We start from the raw sequence: 7,640 nt of genomic DNA on the forward strand, positions 1-7,640 counted from the left end.
TTCCCCAAGCATGGGCAGAGACTAGGGGTATGGGATTGGCCACTCAACAAGCCCCCTTGATTATATCGCTAAAGACGACTGCTACCCCTGTCTCAATCAAACAATATCCCATGTCGCTTGAAGCTAAGATGGGAATCAGACCCCACATACGGAGACTCCTGGACCAAGGGATACTAACACCCTGTCAGTCCCCCTGGAATACTCCCCTATTACCTGTCAAAAAGCCGGGAACTGGGGACTATCGGCCAGTCCAGGACCTCAGAGAAGTTAACAAATGGGTAGAAGACATACATCCCACCGTGCCTAACCCCTACAATTTGTTAAGTGGGCTTTCCCTGTCTTATAATTGGTACTCAGTATTGGACTTAAAAGATGCATTCTTTTGCCTGAGACTTCACCCAGAAAGCCAACCTATATTCGCCTTCGAATGGAAGGACCCAGAATTGGGGATTTCAGGACAACTGACCTGGACCAGGCTCCCACAAGGGTTCAAAAACAGCCCCACCCTGTTCGATGAGGCGCTACATAGGGATCTGGCCGATTTCAGGATTCAGCATCCTACCCTGATATTGCTCCAATATGTGGACGACCTCCTACTGGCGGCTACCTCAGAACAGGAATGTAAGAAAGGCACAAAGGCCTTACTGCTGACCCTAGGGAACCTGGGCTATAGAGCCTCCGCCAAAAAGGCTCAAATTTGCCAAAAGCAGGTCACTTATCTGGGGTACCAAATCAAAGAAGGGCAAAGATGGTTGACTGAGGCCAGAAAAGCGACAGTTATGAACATGCCTGTACCTGGGACCCCTCGGCAGCTGAGGGAGTTCCTGGGGACAGCAGGGTTCTGTCGCCTATGGATTCCAGGATTTGCTGAAATAGCAGCCCCTTTATACCCACTCACCAAATCAGGGACTCTGTTCAGGTGGGGCGAGGACCAACAAAAGGCATATCAGGAAATAAAGCGGGCCTTACTCACCGCTCCCGCATTAGGACTCCCAGACCTAACTAAGCCATTTGAACTGTTTGTGGACGAAAAACAGGGTTACGCAAAAGGGGTCCTAACTCAAAAACTGGGTCCTTGGAGACGTCCTGTAGCTTATCTCTCGAAGAAGCTCGACCCAGTGGCTTCAGGATGGCCGCCCTGCCTGCGAATGGTAGCGGCGATTGCAGTCCTTACCAAGGACGCGGGTAAACTAACTCTGGGCCAGCCATTGACCATCCTGGCACCTCATGCGGTGGAAGCCTTGGTTAAGCAGCCTCCGGACCGTTGGCTCTCTAATGCCCGCATGACCCATTACCAAGCCATGCTCCTGGATACGGACCGAGTGCACTTCGGGCCTGTGGTAACCCTAAACCCTGCAACCCTGCTCCCTTTGCCGGAGGGAAGGGCGGAACACAATTGCCTCGAGATCCTTGCGGAAATGCACGGGACCAGACCGGATCTGACGGATCAACCCCTCCAGAACGCTGATTTTACCTGGTATACAGACGGGAGCAGCTTTCTAAAAGATGGTCAACGAAGAGCCGGGGCTGCAGTGACCACCGAAACTGAGGTAATCTGGGCAGAAGCCCTTCCAGCCGGAACCTCTGCCCAGCGGGCTGAACTCGTTGCGCTCACCCAGGCTCTCAAGCTGGCAGAAGGTAAGAAGCTTAATGTCTATACTGATAGCCGGTACGCCTTTGCCACTGCCCACATCCACGGGGAGATTTATCGGAGGCGGGGACTGCTAACATCCGAGGGCAAGGAAATTAAAAACAAAAACGAGATCTTGGCCTTACTAAAAGCCCTGTTTTTACCCCAAAAACTAAGTATAATCCATTGCCCAGGACACCAAAAAGGGGACAGCCCCGAGGCCCGAGGCAACCGAATGGCTGACGGGGCCGCACGAGAGGCCGCTATAGGCATGACGCCAGGCGCCTCACAAGTCCTCACGATTGCCCCAAAAGATACCAACGCCCCTCCTTTACATTGTCCCTTCCACTATACCAGAGAGGACACGGAGATACTAAAAAGAATGGGGGCTTCTCATGATTCGGCCAGAGGGCATTGGGTCTTCCAAGGCAGATCCGTGGTGCCCACAAAACAGACTTTCGAACTGATAGATTATTTACACAAGCTGACTCACCTTAGTCCTCGGAAAATGAAAACTCTCCTAGACAGAGAAGAAAGCTTCCATTATTTGCTAGGCAGAGACAAAATCCTACAACAAGTAGCTGATGCCTGCAGGGCATGCGCTCAGGTCAATGCTGGAAAATCCAAATTCGGGACAGGAATCCGGGTACGAGGACACCAACCAGGTACCCATTGGGAAATTGATTTCACTGAAATTAAGCCTGGACAATATGGATACAAATATCTGTTGGTATTTGTTGACACCTTCTCCGGATGGGTAGAAGCCTACCCGACCAAACATGAAACAGCCAAGATAGTGACCAAGAAGCTGTTGGAAGAAATTTTCCCCAGGTACGGCATGCCCCAGGTACTGGGAACCGACAATGGGCCCGCCTTTGTCTCCCAGGTAAGTCAGTTGGTGGCCAAGCTCTTGGGGATTGATTGGAAATTACATTGTGCTTACCGACCCCAAAGTTCAGGACAGGTAGAGAGGATGAATAGAACAATCAAGGAGACTCTAACTAAATTAACGCTTGCAACTGGCACTAGAGATTGGGTACTCCTACTACCCCTAGCCCTTTATCGTGCCCGCAACACTCCAGGACCTCATGGACTTACTCCCTTTGAGATATTATACGGGGCGCCCCCGCCCCTCATTAATTTTTTTGACCCCGATATTTCAGACTTTGCTAACAGTCCCTCTTTGCAAGCTCACTTACAGGCACTCCAGGCCGTGCAGAGGGAAGTCTGGAAGCCACTTGCTGCCACTTACAAAGACCAGCTAGACAGACCAGTGATACCCCACAACTACCAAATTGGTGACGCGGTTTGGGTCCGCAGACATCGGACTAAGAATTTGGAACCCCGTTGGAAGGGACCCTACACTGTGCTGCTGACTACTCCAACTGCTCTCAAGGTCGACGGCATTGCGGCCTGGGTCCACGCCTCCCACGTAAAAGCGGCCCGACCGGACGAGAAAACATCAGAATCATCATGGAAGGTTCAACGTTCTCAAAACCCTCTAAAGATAAGACTTACTCGGGAGCCCCCCTAATCATTCTATGGGCCCTGATAGGACTGGGAGAAGGGGGGGAAGCCAAGAGCCCTCATACGGTTTATAATATAACTTGGAGAGTCACTAACCTTATGACCGGACAGGTTGCCAATTCCACCTCCATGCTGGGAACCACGAAAGATGTCTTTCCAACCCTATACTTTGACCTCTGTGACCTAGTGGGGGATTCATGGAATCCATCAGACCAGGAGCCATTCTCCGGGTATGGCTGCCACCACCCTGGGGGACGGCATGGAACAAGAGCCAGGGATTTCTATGTGTGCCCAGGTCAAAACTTTAGAAAAGAATGCGGGGGGGCCCGCAGATGGGTACTGTGCCCAATGGGGCTGCGAAACCACCGGAGACGCCTACTGGAAGCCATCCTCTTCCTGGGACCTAATCACCCTTAAGCGAGGAACCACCCCTGGTTACACGGGTGCAGGACCTTGGGTATGCAGCAAGGACTGGTGTGGCCCCTGTTATGACTCCTTGACTAAAAATGTTACGGGGGCCACCTTGGGAGGCAGATGCAATCCTCTGATCCTCGACTTTACCGCCCAAGGCAAAACAGCAGTCTGGGATGGTCCCAAGTCCTGGGGACTGCGTCTCTATCGCACAGGATATGACCCTGTCACTATGTTCTCCTTAACGAGGCAAATAGCTTCTGTCTCATCAACAGTAGCTGTCGGGCCAAACGCGGTCTTGTCAGAACAGAAGCCCCCTTCTCAGCCAGCACCCCCTCCCAGACCCAGACCAGTTCCCGCCCAAAATCTCTCCACCACCTTGGCCCCATCTTCACACAATAATACTCCAACTCCTCGGCAGGGTACAGGGGACAGACTCCTCAATCTAATCCAGGGGGCATACTCGACCCTCAACTATACCAGTCCAAACTTGACCGAGGAATGCTGGCTATGTCTGGTTTCGAGGCCCCCATACTATGAGGGAGTAGCTATAATTGGCAATTATACCAACCAAACTGAGGCCACGGCCTATTGTGCATCCCCCTCCCAACATAAACTTACCCTGTCAGAGGTATCGGGTCGAGGGACCTGTGTGGGAGGAGTCCCTAAAACCCACGAGTCACTGTGCGACAGTATCCATCCACTTCAGACTTCCTCCACTGGATATCTGGTGGCACCCAATGGAACCTACTGGGCATGCAGTACGGGTCTCACTCCCTGTGTTTCCCTTACGGTCCTTAACACAACCTCTGACTATTGCGTGTTAATAGAGCTGTGGCCCAGAATAACCTATCATACCTCTTCATATATTTATGAACAATTTGAAGAGAGGCCACGAATTAGACGAGAACCAGTGTCCCTCACACTGGCCCTTATGCTGGGAGGACTGACAGTAGGGGGAATAGCTGCGGGAGTGGGAACAGGGACCGCTGCGCTAGTTGAGACCCAACAGTTCCAACAATTACAAGCAGTCATGCACACAGATATCAAGGCCTTAGAAGAATCAGTCAGTGCCTTAGAAAAGTCCTTGACTTCCTTATCCGAAGTGGTCCTGCAGAACAGACGGGGGTTGGATGTTCTAGTCCTACAGCAAGGGGGGCTTTGCGCAGCCCTAAAAGAGGAATGTTGCTTCTATGCTGATCACACAGGTGTAGTCAGGGACAATATGGCAAAACTCAGGGAACGACTCAAGCAGAGACAGCAGTTATTTGAGTCACAACAAGGTTGGTTCGAGGGTTGGTTCAACAGATCTCCATGGTTTACCACCCTAATCTCCTCCATAATGGGCCCCCTCATAATCATACTGTTAATCTTGCTGTTCGGGCCTTGTATCCTCAACCGTCTGGTTCAGTTCATGAAAGACAGGCTGTCAGTTATACAGGCCTTGGTCTTGACCCAACAATACCACCAACTTAAACAGTTTGACCCTGAAGGTGTAGGAAACCAAGTCAGCTGAATAAAGGATTTTATTCAGTTTAAAGAAAAAGGGGGGAATGAAAGACCCCCACTCAATAATAGCAGCTAGCAGCAGTAACGCCATTTCGCAAGGCATGAAATTTTACCAGCGCAGAGAACAGGGAAGCTCAGTTAAAGTTCAGCTCAGAAAAACAAGGGCGGTGGGGGGCCAAGCAGGATATCTGTGATCAGACACCTGGCCATGAGCAGGGGGACAGAAACAGCTTAAACCCTAGATAAACGAAGTTAACTTGCATATCTGATTTCTTGGAAACCCCCTGGAAGTACCCGGTTGTCCCTGGTTTAAACCCGAGCCTTGTTTAAATTGTCCAATCAGAACCCTGTAACTACGCTTCTCGCTTCTGTACCCGCGCTTTTGCTCCCCGACCCTATAAAAACCCACTGCTCCAGCCTAAAGGCGCGCTAGTCCTCCGAGAGACTAAGTCGCCCCAGGTACCTGTGTATCTGAATAAAGCCTCTTGCTTTTTGCATCCGAAGAGTGGTCTCGCTGTTCCTTGGGAGGGTCTTCCCAGACTGGAAGGCACCCCACTTCGGGGGTCTTTCAGGATTAAAGGCGTGCGCCACCGCCGCCCGACTTCAGGTGATTTCTTTGAGCTATCCCTGCTCCTATAAGGAACTTCTCAACCCCACTTCTATGAGTAATCCCCAAACCACTTAGTTTGCCAAGTTGGACTTTAGTGTAATTGGTTGTTTTTTTCCCATCTGTCTCCAGTTCCTTATCTGGGGCTCATAGCTGTTTGTGTTAATCTTCACAGGAAGAGATTGTCAAATAGCAAGGTGGCTCTGTGTGAGCCCTTTGCCCTAAAACTCCCAAAGCAATCTTTGATGAGTGAGGTGCAGCCAGTATCAGAAATGTCTCAAGCAGTTTTCCTGCTGTCCAAGGACAACTTACTTGGCTTCCTTTTTTATTAGTGTAATAATTGTTCAAAAATATAAGGGAGTTCAGTACAAAATTTTACTTAAGATCCTCTGATCATATTTCCTCTAATTACTCAAATTTGTTACCCTCCCATGGTCCCCTCTCTATTCCTTTATAACTATTATTTGTCTAGGCCTTTTGTTTGTTAGGGTCCATAGGAGGGATCTGGAGAAATAGGGAAGTGGTTTAGAGCACTTTGTGCTTTTACAGAGGACAGAGGGCTGGAGTTTGGTGCCCAGCATCCATGTTAGGTGGCTCACAACTGTCTGTAACTCCAGTTCTAGGGGCATCCAGTGTGCTCTTCTGGCCTCTGCAGGTACTCTCACCCATGGGTGTGCATGTCTACCCACCCCCAACATGACTGAAAATAAAGTAAAACCTAAAAAGATTCTTTATGCAATGTTTGTCTTTCTGAATCTGGCTTATTTCGCTTTACGTTGAGATCTCTGCTTCCATCTACCTTCCTGACAATGATAGGATACAGGAAAGGATGTAGAAATAAACTTATACAGCTACACCTGATGTAGGAGAAGAGCAGGGAAGGAGGTTCCAGAGGCATCAAATTGGCGTATAGGAAAACCAATGGTGGAGGAAGGATAGAAACGCCTCTCTCTTAGTTAACTGTTCTACTACTGTGAAGAGACACCATGGCCAAGGCAACTTAGTTTCAGAGAGTGAGTCCATGATCATCATAGTGGGGAGTGTGGCAGCCATGGCACAGGAGCAGTAGCTGAGAGTTTACATCCAATCCTCGAGGCAATGAGAAGATGGCTAGCTTGGAATGGTGTTGGCCTTAGGAACCTCAAAGCCCATTCCAGTGACAAACCTCCTCCAACAATTCCACATCTTCTATTTCTTCCCAAACAGTTCCACCAGCTGTGGAAGGTTTCAAATATATGAGCTTAGAGGGGCCACTTTCATTAAAACCATAAAATTCTCTGACAATGGACTATGGGCTGCATGCAACAAAACAGAACATGTCTCTGTCTCTGTCTCTGTCTCTGTCTCTCTCTCTCTCTCTCTCTCTCTCTCTCTCACACACACACACACACACACAGATAGAGATAGAGAGACACTACACCTCCCAAAATAACTCAGAAAGCACTATGTAAGTAGTCTATATGGGTGTGGGGGACTCTCATGCCTTTGAGTCTTTAGCCCTTTCCAGTTCTCTGCACTGTTTCCATGGGAGAATAAATTAGCCTTACCAAGCCACAGGGAGCAAGTCTGTAAACAGGGTTTAGCCATGGGCTCTGCTTCCATTTCTGCCTCCAGATTTATAGCTTGTATTTCTGCCCTGACTTCCCTTCCTGATGGACTATAAATTGTAATACGAAATAAACCCTTTTCCCCAGGTTGTTTTTGGTCATAATGTTTTTGTTTTTGTTTGTTTTTAATCACAACAGAAAGCAACCATGGACAGAACTACTGGAGGAGAATTAAAGCCAACGATTTCACTTAAGTTTCTGATAAGTAACCTTTGCCCTAAGTGACAACAAAATCACCGTTTGCAATTTTTCTGGTTAATGTTTCATGGCAAATGAGTTCAGAGCTGAAAGTAGGTACATTCATGGCATTATGCCAACTGCAAAGTTAGAGAGTGCACCTGACTCTTGG

At 49.2% G+C, this 7,640-nt stretch overlaps 1 pseudogene; it reads left to right on the top strand.

The window, feature by feature from the left end:
• The first annotated feature begins 3,103 nt into the window (after window positions 1-3,103).
• On the top strand, window positions 3,104-5,192 carry LOC119824362 (annotated as a pseudogene).
• The last annotated feature ends 2,448 nt before the right edge of the window (window positions 5,193-7,640 follow it).

Source organism: Arvicola amphibius, chromosome 10 (genome assembly GCF_903992535.2).
Source record: "Arvicola amphibius chromosome 10, mArvAmp1.2, whole genome shotgun sequence".
Taxonomy (NCBI): Eukaryota; Metazoa; Chordata; class Mammalia; order Rodentia; family Cricetidae; genus Arvicola; species Arvicola amphibius.